A 14,966-nucleotide genomic window follows, 5' to 3' on the forward strand; every position below is an offset into this window, starting at 1 on the left:
CATTTCTATGTACGTTGATTCAAGAAAATATGAAGGAAGTCAAATTTCACAATAGAAGAAGGTTGAAATACCATGCAGAACTAATCCAAATCCTAACAAATTTCATCTATCTTGAATCAAACAGAAAGACAACACAAAAAGAAAGAGTTCATAAAAATGTTGAATTTTATATACGTTAACTCAAAAAAGTCTACACATTTCGTTATAAGTCGGAAATTGATTTCTGAGACTAAATTGTAAACTAGATAAACTCATCTTTAACTGAAAAAGTTTAAAAAATGTATTGTAATTACAAATAATATGTTCTAAGGCATTACGTCTACTAAAAATTGCATTTATATGTAGGTTGATTCAAGAAAATATGAAGGAAGTCAAATTTCACAATAGAAGAAGGATGAAAGACCATGCAGAACTAATCCAAATCCTAACAAATTTCATCTATCTTGAATCAAATAGAGAGACAAAGCTAACACAAAAAGAAAGAGTTCATAAAAATGTTGAATCTTATATAATTAACTCAAAAAATTCTACACACTTCGTTATAAATCGAAAATTGATTTCTGAGACTAAATTGTAAACTAGATAAACTCAAATTTAATAGAAAAATTTTGAAAAATGTATTGTAATCACAATTGATATGTTCAAAGGAAATACGTCTAGTAAAAATTGCATTTATATGTACGTTGATTCAAGAAAATATGAAGGAAGTCAAATTTCACAGAAAAAGGATGAAAGACCATGCAGAACTAATCCAAATCCTAACAAATTTCATCTATCTTGAATCAAATAGAAATACAAAGCTAACACAAAAAGAAAGAGTTCATAAAAATGTTGAATCTTATATAATTAACTCAAAAAATTCTACACACTTCGTTATAAGTCGGAAATTGATTTCTGAGACTAAATTGTAAACTAGATAAACTCAAATTTAACAGAAAAAGTTTGAAAAATGTATTGTAATCACAATTAATATGTTCTAAGGAAATACGTCTAGTAAAAATTGCATTTCTATGTACGTTGATTCAAGAAAATATGAAGGAAGTCAAATTTCACAATAGAAGAAGGTTGAAATACCATGCAGAACTAATCCAAATCCTAACAAATTTCATCTATCTTGAATCAAATAGAAAGACAAAGCCAGCACAAAAAGAAAGAGTTCATAAAAATGTTGAATTTTATATACATTAACTCAAAAAAGTCTACACATTTCGTTATAAGTCGGAAATTGATTTCTGAGACTAAATTGTAAACTAGATAAACTCATCTTTAACATAAAAAGTTTGAAAAATGTATTGTAATTACAATTAATATGTTCTAAGGCAATACGTCTAGTAAAAATTGCATTTCTATGTACGTTGATTCAAGAAAATATGAAGGAAGTCAAATTTCACAATAGAAGAAAAATGAAAGACCATCCAGAACTAATCCAAATCCTAACAAATTTCATCTATCTTGAATCAAACAGAAAGACAAAGCCAACACAAAAAGAAAGAGTTCATAAAAATGTTGAATTTTATATACGTTAACTCAAAAAAGTCTACACATTTCGTTATAAGTCGGAAATTGATTTCTGAGACTAAATTGTAAACTAGATAAACTCATCTTTAACTGAAAAAGTTTAAAAAATGTATTGTAATCACATATAATATGTTCTAAGGCATTACGTCTACTAAAAATTGCATTTATATGTAGGTTGATTCAAGAAAATATGAAGGAAGTCAAATATCACAATACAAGAAGGATGAAAGACCATGCAGAACTAATCCAAATCCTAACAAATTTCATCTATCTTGAATCAAATAGAGAGACAAAGCTAACACAAAAAGAAAGAGTTCATAAAAATGTTGAATCTTATATAATTAACTCAAAAAATTCTACACACTTCGTTATAAATCGAAAATTGATTTCTGAGACTAAATTGTAAACTAGATAAACTCAAATTTAACATAAAAAGTTTGAAAAATGTATTGTAATCACAATTAATATGTTCAAAGGAAATACGTCTAGTAAAAATTGCATTTCTATGTACGTTGATTCAAGAAAATATGAAGGAAGTCAAATTTCACAATAGAAGAAGGTTGAAATACCATGCAGAACTAATCCAAATCCAAACAAATTTCATCTATCTTGAATCAAACAGAAAGACAAAGCCAACACAAAAAGAAAGAGTTCATAAAAATGTTGAATTTAATATACGTTAACTCAAAATAGTCTATACATTTCGTTATAAGTCGGAAATTGATTTCTGAGACTAAATTGTAAACTAGATAAACTCTTCTTTAACTGAAAAAGTTTAAAAGATGTATTGTAATCACAAATAATATGTTCTAAGGCATTACGTCTACTAAAAATTGCATTTATATGTACGTTGATTCAAGAAAATATGAAGGAAGTCAATTTCACAGAAGAAGGATGAAAGACCATGCAGAACAAATCCAAATCCTAACAAATTTCATCTATCTTGAATCAAATAGAAAGACAAAGCCAACACAAAAAGAAAGAGTTCATAAAAATGTTGAATTTTATATACATTAACTCAAAAAAGTCTACACATTTCGTTATAAGTCGGAAATTGATTTCTGAACTAAATTGTAAATTAGATAAACTTATCTTTAACATAAAAAGTTTGAAAAATGTATTGTTATTACAATTAATATATTCTAAGGCAATACGTCTAGTAAAAATTGCATTTCTATGTACGTTGATTCAAGAAAATATGAAGGAAGTCAAATTTCACAATAGAAGAAAGATGAAAGACCATCCAGAACTAATCCAAATTCTAACAAATTTCATCTATCTTGAATCAAATAGAAAGACAAAGCCAACATAAAAAGAAAGAGTTCATCAAAATGTTGAATTTAATATACGTTAACTCAAAAAATTCTACACACTTCGTTATAAGTCAGAAATTGATTTCTGAGACTAAATTGTAAACTAGATAAACTCATCTTTAACAAAAAAAAGTTTAAAAAATGTATAGTAATTACAATTAATATGTTCTAAGGCAATACGTCTAGTAAAAATTGCATTTCTATGTACGTTGATTCAAGAAAATATGAAGGAAGTCAAATTTCCAATAGAAGAAAGATGAAAGACCATCCAGAACTAATCCAAATTCTAACAAATTTCATCTATCTTGAATCAAACAGAAAGACAAAGCCAACACAAAAAGAAAGAGTTCATAAAAATGTTGAATTTTATATATGTTAACTCAAAATAGTCTACACATTTCGTTATAAGTCGGAAATTGATTTCTGAGACTAAATTGTAAACTAGATAAACTCTTCTTTAACTGAAAAAGTTTAAAAAATGTATTGTAATCACAAATAATATGTTCTAAGGCATTACGTCTACTAAAAATTGCATTTATATGTACGTTGATTCAAGAAAATATGAAGGAAGTCAAATTTCACAGAAGAAGGATGAAAGACCATGCAGAACTAATCCAAATCCTAACAAATTACATCTATCTTGAATCAAATAGAAAGACAAAGCCAACACAAAAAGAAAGAGTTCATAAAAATGTTGAATTTTATATACATTAACTCAAAAAAGTCTACACATTTCGTTATAAGTCGGAAATTGATTTCTGAGACTAAATTGTAAACTAGATAAACTCATCGTTAACATAAAAAGTTTGAAAAATGTATTGTAATTACAATTAATATGTTCTAAGGCAATACGTCTAGTAAAAATTGCATTTCTATGTACGTTGATTCAAGAAAATATGAAGGAAGTCAAATTTCACAATAGAAGAAAGATGAAAGACCATGTAGAACTAATCCAAATCCTAACAAATTTCATCTATCTTGAATCAAATAGAAAGACAAAGCCAACACAAGAAGAAAGAGTTCATAAAAATGTTGAATTTTATATACGTTAACTCAAAAAAGTCTACACATTTCGTTATAAGTCGGAAATTGATTTCTGAGACTAAATTGTAAACTAGATAAACTCATCTTTAACTGAAAAAGTTTGAAAAATGTATTGTAATTACAATAAATATGTTCTAAGGCAATACGTCTAGTAAAAATTGCATTTCTATGTACGTTGATTCAAGAAAATATGAAGGAAGTCAAATTTCACAATAGAAGAAAGATGAAAGACCATGCAGAACTAATCCAAATCCTAACAAATTTCATCTATCTTGAATCAAATAGAAAGACAAAGCCAACACAAGAAGAAAGAGTTCATAAAAATGTTGAATTTTATATACGTTAACTCAAAAAAGTCTACACATTTCGTTATAAGTCGGAAATTGATTTCTGAGACTAAATTGTAAACTAGATAAACTCATCTTTAACTGAAAAAGTTTGAAAAATGTATTGTAATTAAAATTAATATGTTCTAAGGCAATACGTCTAGTAAAAATTGCATTTCTATGTACGTTGATTCAAGAAAATATGAAGGAAGTCAAATTTCACAATAGAAGAAAGATGAAAGACCATGCAGAACTAATCCAAATCCTAACAAATTTCATCTATCTTGAATCAAATAGAAAGACAAAGCCAACACAAGAAGAAAGAGTTCATAAAAATGTTGAATTTTATATACGTTAACTCAAAAAAGTCTACACATTTCGTTATAAGTCGGAAATTGATTTCTGAGACTAAATTGTAAACTAGATAAACTCATCTTTAACAGAAAAAGTTTGAAAAATTTATTGTAATTACAATTAATATGTTATAAGGCAATACGTCTAGTAAAAATTGCATTTCTATGTACGTTGATTCAAGAAAATATGAAGGAAGTCAAATTTCACAATAGAAGAAAGATGAAAGACCATGCAGAACTAATCCAAATCCTAACAAATTTCATCTATCTTGAATCAAATAGAAAGACAAAGCCAATATAAAAAGAAAGAGTTCATTAAAATGCTGAATTTTATATACGTTAACTCGAAAAAGTCTACACATTTCGTGATAAGTCGGAAATTGATTTCTGAGACTAAATTGTAAACTAGATAAACTTATCTTTAACAGAAAAAGTTCGAAAAATGTATTGTAGTTACAATTAATATATTCTAAGGCAATACGTCTAGTAAAAATTGCATTTCTATGTACGTTGATTCAAGAAAATAAGAAGGAAGTCAAATTTCACAATAGAAGAAAGATGAAAGACCAAGCAGAACTAATCCAAATCCTAACAAATTTCTTCTATCTTGAATCAAATAGAAAGACAAAGCCAATATAAAAAGAAAGAGTTCATTAAAATGCTGAATTTTATATACGTTAACTCGAAAAAGTCTACACATTTCGTTATAAGTCGGAAATTGATTTCTGAGACTAAATTGTAAACTAGATAAACTCATCTTTAACATAAAAAGTTTGAAAAATGTATTGTAATTACAATTAATATGTTCTAAGGCAATACGTCTAGTAAAAATTGCATTTCTATGTACGTTGATTCAAGAAAATATGAAGGAAATCAAATTTCACAATAGAAGAAAGATTAAAGACCATGCAGAACTAATCCAAATCCTAACAAATTTCATCTATCTTGAATCAAATAGAAAGACAAAGCCAACACAAAAAGAAAGAGTTCATAAAAATGTTGAATTTTATATACATTAACTCAAAAAAGTCTACACATTTCGTTATAAGTCGGAAATTGATTTCTGAGACTAAATTGTAAACTAGATAAACTCATCTTTAACTGAAAAAGTTTAAAAAATGTATTGTAATTACAAATAATATGTTCTAAGGCATTACGTCTACTAAAAATTGCATTTATATGTAGGTTGATTCAAGAAAATATGAAGGAAGTCAAATTTCACAATAGAAGAAGGATGAAAGACCATGCAGAACTAATCCAAATCCTAACAAATTTCATCTATCTTGAATCAAATAGAAAGACAAAGCCAACACAAAAAGAAAGAGTTCATAAAAATGTTGAATTTAATATACGTTAACTCAAAATAGTCTACACATTTCGTTATAAGTCGGAAATTGATTTCTGAGACTAAATTGTAAACTAGATAAACTCATCTTTAACATAAAAAGTTTGAAAAATGTATTGTAATTACAATTAATATGTTCTAAGGCAATACGTCTAGTAAAAATTGCATTTCTATGTACGTTGATTCAAGAAAATATGAAGGAAGTCAAATTTCACAATAGAAGAAAAATGAAAGACCATCCAGAACTAATCCAAATCCTAACAAATTTCATCTATCTTGAATCAAACAGAAAGACAAAGCCAACACAAAAAGAAAGAGTTCATAAAAATGTTGAATCTTATATAATTAACTCAAAAAATTCTACACACTTCGTTATAAGTCGGAAATTGATTTCTGAGACTAAATTGTAAACTAGATAAACTCAAATTTAACAGAAAAAGTTTGAAAAATGTATTGTAATCACAATTAATATGTTCTAAGGAAATACGTCTAGTAAAAATTGCATTTCTATGTACGTTGATTCAAGAAAATATGAAGGAAGTCAAATTTCACAATAGAAGAAGGTTGAAATACCATGCAGAACTAATCCAAATCCTAACAAATTTCATCTATCTTGAATCAAACAGAAAGACAACACAAAAAGAAAGAGTTCATAAAAATGTTGAATTTTATATACGTTAACTCAAAAAAGTCTACACATTTCGTTATAAGTCGGAAATTGATTTCTGAGACTAAATTGTAAACTAGATAAACTCATCTTTAACTGAAAAGTTTAAAAAATGTATTGTAATTACAAATAATATGTTCTAAGGCATTACGTTTACTAAAAATTGCATTTATATGTAGGTTGATTCAAGAAAATATGAAGGAAGTCAAATATCACAATACAAGAAGGATGAAAGACCATGCAGAACTAATCCAAATCCTAACAAATTTCATCTATCTTGAATCAAATAGAGAGACAAAGCTAACACAAAAATAAAGAGTTCATAAAAATGTTGAATCTTATATAATTAACTCAAAAAATTCTACACACTTCGTTATAAATCGAAAATTGATTTCTGAGACTAAATTGTAAACTAGATAAACTCAAATTTAACAGAAAAAGTTTGAAAAATGTATTGTAATCACAATTAATATGTTCAAAGGAAATACGTCTAGTAAAAATTGCATTTCTATGTACGTTGATTCAAGAAAATATGAAGGAAGTCAAATTTCACAATAGAAGAAGGTTGAAATACCATGCAGAACTAATCCAAATCCTAACAAATTTCATCTATCTTGAATCAAACAGAAAGACAAAGCCAACACAAAAAGAAAGAGTTCATAAAAATGTTGAATTTAATATACTTTAACTCAAAATAGTCTACACATTTCGTTATAAGTCGGAAATTGATTTCTGAGACTAAATTGTAAACTAGATAAACTCTTCTTTAACTGAAAAAGTTTAAAAGATGTATTGTAATCACAAATAATATGTTCTAAGGCATTACGTCTACTAAAAATTGCATTTATATGTACGTTGATTCAAGAAAATATGAAGGAAGTCAATTTCACAGAAGAAGGATGAAAGACCATGCAGAACAAATCCAAATCCTAACAAATTTCATCTATCTTGAATCAAATAGAAAGACAAAGCCAACACAAAAAGAAAGAGTTCATAAAAATGTTGAATTTTATATACATTAACTCAAAAAAGTCTACACATTTCGTTATAAGTCGGAAATTGATTTCTGAACTAAATTGTAAATTAGATAAACTTATCTTTAACATAAAAAGTTTGAAAAATGTATTGTTATTACAATTAATATATTCTAAGGCAATACGTCTAGTAAAAATTGCATTTCTATGTACGTTGATTCAAGAAAATATGAAGGAAGTCAAATTTCACAATAGAAGAAAGATGAAAGACCATCCAGAACTAATCCAAATTCTAACAAATTTCATCTATCTTGAATCAAATAGAAAGACAAAGCCAACATAAAAAGAAAGAGTTCATCAAAATGTTGAATTTAATATACGTTAACTCAAAAAATTCTACACACTTCGTTATAAGTCAGAAATTGATTTCTGAGACTAAATTGTAAACTAGATAAACTCATCTTTAACAAAATAAGTTTAAAAAATGTATAGTAATTACAATTAATATGTTCTAAGGCAATACGTCTAGTAAAAATTGCATTTCTATGTACGTTGATTCAAGAAAATATGAAGGAAGTCAAATTTCACAATAGAAGAAAGATGAAAGACCATCCAGAACTAATCCAAATCCTAACAAATTTCATCTATCTATAATCAAATAGAAAGACAAAGCCAACATAAAAAGAAAGAGTTCATAAAAATGTTGAATTTAATATACGTTAACTCAAAAAATTCTACACACTTCGTTATAAGTCAGAAATTGATTTCTGAGACTAAATTGTAAACAAGATAAACTCATCTTTAACAAAAAAAGTTTAAGAAATGTATAGTAATTACAATTAATATGTTCTAAGGCAATACGTCCAGTAAAAATTGCATTTCTATGTACGTTGATTCAAGAAAATATGAAGGAAGTCAAATTTCACAATAGAAGAAAGATTAAAAAAGACCATGCAGAACTAATCCAAATCCGAACAAATTTCATCTATCTTGAATCAAATAGAAAGACAAAGCCAACACAAAAAGAAATGGTTCATAAAAATGTTGAATTTTATATACATTAACTCAAAAAAGTCTACACATTTCGTTATAAGTCGGAAATTGATTTCTGAGACTAAATTGTAAACTAGATAAACTCATCTTTAACATAAAAAGTTTGAAAAATGTATTGTAATTACAATTAATATGTTCTAAGGCAATACGTCTAGTAAAAATTGCATTTCTATGTACGTTGATTCAAGAAAATATGAAGGAAGTCAAATTTCACAGTAGAAGAAAAATGAAAGACCATCCAGAACTAATCCAAATCCTAACAAATTTCATCTATCTTGAATCAAACAGAAAGAAAAAGCCAACACAAAAAGAAAGAGTTCATAAAAATGTTGAATTTTATATACGTTAACTCAAAAAAGTCTACACATTTCGTTATAAGTCGGAAATTGATTTCTGAGACTAAATTGTAAACTAGATAAACTCATCTTTAACTGAAAAATTTTAAAAAATGTATTGTAATTACAAATAATATGTTATAAGGCATTACGTTTACTAAAAATTGCATTTATATGTACGTTGATTCAAAAAATATGAAGGAAGTCAAATTTCACAGAAAAAGGATGAAAGACCATGCAGAACTAATCCAAATCCTAACAAATTTCATCTATCTTGAATCAAATAGAAATACAAAGCTAACACAAAAAGAAAGAGTTCATAAAAATGTTGAATCTTATATAATTAACTCAAAAAATTCTACACACTTCGTTATAAGTCGGAAATTGATTTCTGAGACTAAATTGTAAACTAGATAAACTCAAATTTAACAGAAAAAGTTTGAAAAATGTATTGTAATCACAATTAATATGTTCTAAGGAAATACGTCTAGTAAAAATTGCATTTCTATGTACGTTGATTCAAGAAAATATGAAGGAAGTCAAATTTCACAATAGAAGAAGTTTGAAATACCATGCAGAACTAATCCAAATCCTAACAAATTTCATCTATCTTGAATCAAACAGAAAGACAAAGCCAACACAAAAAGAAAGAGTTCATAAAAATGTTGAATTTTATATACGTTAAATCAAAAAAGTCTACACATTTCGTTATAAGTCGGAAATTGATTTCTGAGACTAAATTGTAAACTAGATAAACTCATCTTTAACTGAAAAAGTTTAAAAAATGTATTGTAATTACAAATAATATGTTCTAAGGCATTACGTCTACTAAAAATTGCATTTATATGTAGGTTGATTCAAGAAAATATGAAGGAAGTCAAATTTCACAATAGAAGAAGGATGAAAGACCATGCAGAACTAATCCAAATCCTAACAAATTTCATCTATCTTGAATCAAATAGAGAGACAAAGCTAACACAAAAAGAAAGAGTTCATAAAAATGTTGAATCTTATATAATTAACTCAAAAAATTCTACACACTTCGTTATAAATCGAAAATTGATTTCTGAGACTAAATTGTAAACTAGATAAACTCAAATTTAATAGAAAAATTTTGAAAAATGTATTGTAATCACAATTGATATGTTCAAAGGAAATACGTCTAGTAAAAATTGCATTTATATGTACGTTGATTCAAGAAAATATGAAGGAAGTCAAATTTCACAGAAAAAGGATGAAAGACCATGCAGAACTAATCCAAATCCTAACAAATTTCATCTATCTTGAATCAAATAGAAATACAAAGCTAACACAAAAAGAAAGAGTTCATAAAAATGTTGAATCTTATATAATTAACTCAAAAAATTCTACACACTTCGTTATAAGTCGGAAATTGATTTCTGAGACTAAATTGTAAACTAGATAAACTCAAATTTAACAGAAAAAGTTTGAAAAATGTATTGTAATCACAATTAATATGTTCTAAGGAAATACGTCTAGTAAAAATTGCATTTCTATGTACGTTGATTCAAGAAAATATGAAGGAAGTCAAATTTCACAATAGAAGAAAGATGAAAGACCATGCAGAACTAATCCAAATCCTAACAAATTTCATCTATCTTGAATCAAATAGAAAGACAAAGCCAACACAAAAAGAAAGAGTTCATAAAAATGTTGAATTTTATATACGTTAACTCAAAAAAGTCTACACATTTCGTTATAAGTCGGAAATTGATTTCTGAGACTAAATTGCAAACTAGATAAACTCATCTTTAACTGAAAAAGTTTAAAAAATGTATTGTAATTACAAATAATATGTTCTAAGGCATTACGTCTACTAAAAATTGCATTTATATGTAGGTTGATTCAAGAAAATATGAAGGAAGTCAAATTTCACAATAGAAGAAGGATGAAAGACCATGCAGAACTAATCCAAATCCTAACAAATTTCATCTATCTTGAATCAAATAGAGAGACAAAGCTAACACAAAAAGAAAGAGTTCATAAAAATGTTGAATCTTATATAATTAACTCAAAAAATTCTACACACTTCGTTATAAATCGAAAATTGATTTCTGAGACTAAATTGTAAACTAGATAAACTCAAATTTAATAGAAAAATTTTGAAAAATGTATTGTAATCACAATTGATATGTTCAAAGGAAATACGTCTAGTAAAAATTGCATTTCTATGTACGTTGATTCAAGAAAATATGAAGGAAGTCAAATTTTACAATAGAAGAAGGTTGAAATACCATGCAGAACTAATCCAAATCCTAACAAATTACATCTATCTTGAATCAAATAGAAAGACAAAGCCAACACAAAAAGAAAGAGTTCATAAAAATGTTGAATTTTATATACATTAACTCAAAAAAGTCAACACATTTCGTTATAAGTCGGAAATTGATTTCTGAGACTAAATTGTAAACTAGATAAACTCATCTTTAACATAAAAAGTTTGAAAAATGTATTGTATTTACAATTAATATGTTCTAAGGCAATACATCTAGTAAAAATTGCATTTCTATGTACGTTGATTCAAGAAAATATGAAGGAAGTCAAATTTCACAATAGAAGAAGGTTGAAATACCATGCAGAACTAATCCAAATCCTAACAAATTTCATCTATCTTGAATCAAACAGAAAGACAACACAAAAAGAAAGAGTTCATAAAAATGTTGAATTTTATATACGTTAACTCAAAAAAGTCTACACATTTCGTTATAAGTCGGAAATTGATTTCTGAGACTAAATTGTAAACTAGATAAACTCATCTTTAACTGAAAAGTTTAAAAAATGTATTGTAATTACAAATAATATGTTCTAAGGCATTACGTTTACTAAAAATTGCATTTATATGTAGGTTGATTCAAGAAAATATGAAGGAAGTCAAATATCACAATACAAGAAGGATGAAAGACCATGCAGAACTAATCCAAATCCTAACAAATTTCATCTATCTTGAATCAAATAGAGAGACAAAGCTAACACAAAAAGAAAGAGTTCATAAAAATGTTGAATCTTATATAATTAACTCAAAAAATTCTACACACTTCGTTATAAATCGAAAATTGATTTCTGAGACTAAATTGTAAACTAGATAAACTCAAATTTAACATAAAAAGTTTGAAAAATGTATTGTAATCACAATTAATATGTTCAAAGGAAATACGTCTAGTAAAAATTGCATTTCTATGTACGTTGATTCAAGAAAATATGAAGGAAGTCAAATTTCACAATAGAAGAAGGTTGAAATACCATGCAGAACTAATCCAAATCCTAACAAATTTCATCTATCTTGAATCAAACAGAAAGACAAAGCCAACACAAAAAGAAAGAGTTCATAAAAATGTTGAATTTTATATACGTTAACTCAAAAAAGTCTACACATTTCGTTATAAGTCGGAAATTGATTTCTGAGACTAAATTGTAAACTAGATAAACTCATCTTTAACTGAAAAAGTTTGAAAAATGTATTGTAATCACAAATAATATGTTCTAAGGCATTACGTCTACTAAAAATTGCATTTCTATGTACGTTGATTCAACAAAATATGAAGGAAGTCAAATTTCACAATAGAAGAAGGATGAAAGACCATGTAGAACTAATCCAAATCCTAACAAATTTCATCTATCTTGAATCAAATAGAAAGACAAATCCAACACAAAAAGAAAGAGTTCATAAAAATGTTGAATTTATATACGTTAACTCAAAAAAGTCTACACATTTCGTTATAAGTCGGAAATTGATTTCTGAGACTAAATTGTAAACTAGATAAACTCATCTTTAACAGAAAAAGTTTGAAAAATGTATTGTAATTACAATTAATATTTTTTAAGGCAATACGTCTAGTAAAAATTGCATTTCTATGTACGTTGATTTAAGAAAATATGAAGGAAGTCAAATTTCACAATAAAAGAAGGATGAAAGACCATGCAGAACTAATACAAATCCTAACAAATTTCATCTATCTTGAATCAAATAGAAAGACAAAGCCAACACAAAAAGAAAGAGTTCATAAAAATGTTGAATTTTATATACGTTAACTCAAAAAAGTCTACACATTTCGTTATAAGTCGGAAATTGATTTCTCAGACTAAATTGTAAACTAGATAAACTCATCTTTAACAGAAAAAGTTTGAAAAATGTATTGTAAATACAATTAATATGTTCTAACGCAATACGTCTAGTAAAAATTGCATTTCTATGTACGTTGATTCAAGAAAATATGAAGGAAGTCAAATTTCACAATAGAAGAAGGATGAAAGACCATGCAGAACTAATCCAAATCCTAACAAATTTCATCTATCTTGAATCAAATAGAAAGACAAAGCCAACACAAAAAGAAAGAGTTCATAAAAATGTTGAATTTTATATACGTTAACTCAAAAAAGTCTACACATTTCGTTATAAGTCGGAAATTGATTTCTGAGACAAAATTGTAAACTAGATAAACTCATCTTTAGCAGAAAAAGTTTGAAAAATGTATTGTAATTACAATTAATATGTTCTAAGGCAATACGTCTAGTAAAAATTGCATTTCTATGTACGTTGATTCAAGAAAATATGAAGGAAGTCAAATTTCACAATAGAAGAAAGATTAAAGACCATGCAGAACTAATCCAAATCCTAACAAATTTCATCTATCTTGAATCAAATAGAAAGACAAAGCCAACACAAAAAGAAAGAGTTCATAAAAATGTTGAATTTTATATACATTAACTCAAAAAAGTCTACACATTTCGTTATAAGTCGGAAATTGATTTCTGAGACTAAATTGTAAACTAGATAAACTCATCTTTAACTGAAAAATTTTAAAAAATGTATTGTAATTACAAATAATATGTTATAAGGCATTACGTTTACTAAAAATTGCATTTAGATGTACGTTGATTCAAGAAAATATGAAGGAAGTCAAATTTCACAGAAAAAGGATGAAAGACCATGCAGAACTAATCCAAATCCTAACAAATTTCATCTATCTTGAATCAAATAGAAATACAAAGCTAACACAAAAAGAAAGAGTTCATAAAAATGTTGAATCTTATATAATTAACTCAAAAAATTCTACACACTTCGTTATAAGTCGGAAATTGATTTCTGAGACTAAATTGTAAACTAGATAAACTCAAATTTAACAGAAAAAGTTTGAAAAATGTATTGTAATCACAATTAATATGTTCTAAGGAAATACGTCTAGTAAAAATTGCATTTCTATGTACGTTGATTCAAGAAAATATGAATGAAGTCAAATTTCACAATAGAAGAAGGTTGAAATACCATGCAGAACTAATCCAAATCCTAACAAATTTCATCTATCTTGAATCAAACAGAAAGACAAAGCCAACACAAAAAGAAAGAGTTCATAAAAATGTTGAATTTTATATACGTTAACTCAAAAAAGTCTACACATTTCGTTATAAGTCGGAAATTGATTTCTGAGACTAAATTGTAAACTAGATAAACTCATCTTTAACTGAAAAAGTTTAAAAAATGTATTGTAATTACAAATAATATGTTCTAAGGCATTACGTCTACTAAAAATTGCATTTATATGTAGGTTGATTCAAGAAAATATGAAGGAAGTCAAATTTCACAATAGAAGAAGGATGAAAGACCATGCAGAACTAATCCAAATCCTAACAAATTTCATCTATCTTGAATCAAATAGAGAGACAAAGCTAACACAAAAAGAAAGAGTTCATAAAAATGTTGAATCTTATATAATTAACTCAAAAAATTCTACACACTTCGTTATAAGTCGGAAATTGATTTCTGAGACTAAATTGTAAACTAGATAAACTCTTCTTTAACTGAAAAGTTTAAAAAATGTATTGTAATCACAAATAATATGTTCTAAGGCATTACGTCTACTAAAAATTGCATTTATATGTACGTTGATTCAAGAAAATATGAAGGAAGTCAAATTTCACAGAAGAAGGATGAAAGACCATGCAGAACTAATCCAAATCCTAACAAATTACATCTATCTTGAATCAAATAGAAAGACAAAGCCAACACAAAAAGAAAGAGT

Source organism: Papaver somniferum, unplaced genomic scaffold (assembly GCF_003573695.1).
Source record: "Papaver somniferum cultivar HN1 unplaced genomic scaffold, ASM357369v1 unplaced-scaffold_33, whole genome shotgun sequence".
In the NCBI taxonomy this organism is placed as follows: domain Eukaryota; kingdom Viridiplantae; phylum Streptophyta; class Magnoliopsida; order Ranunculales; family Papaveraceae; genus Papaver; species Papaver somniferum.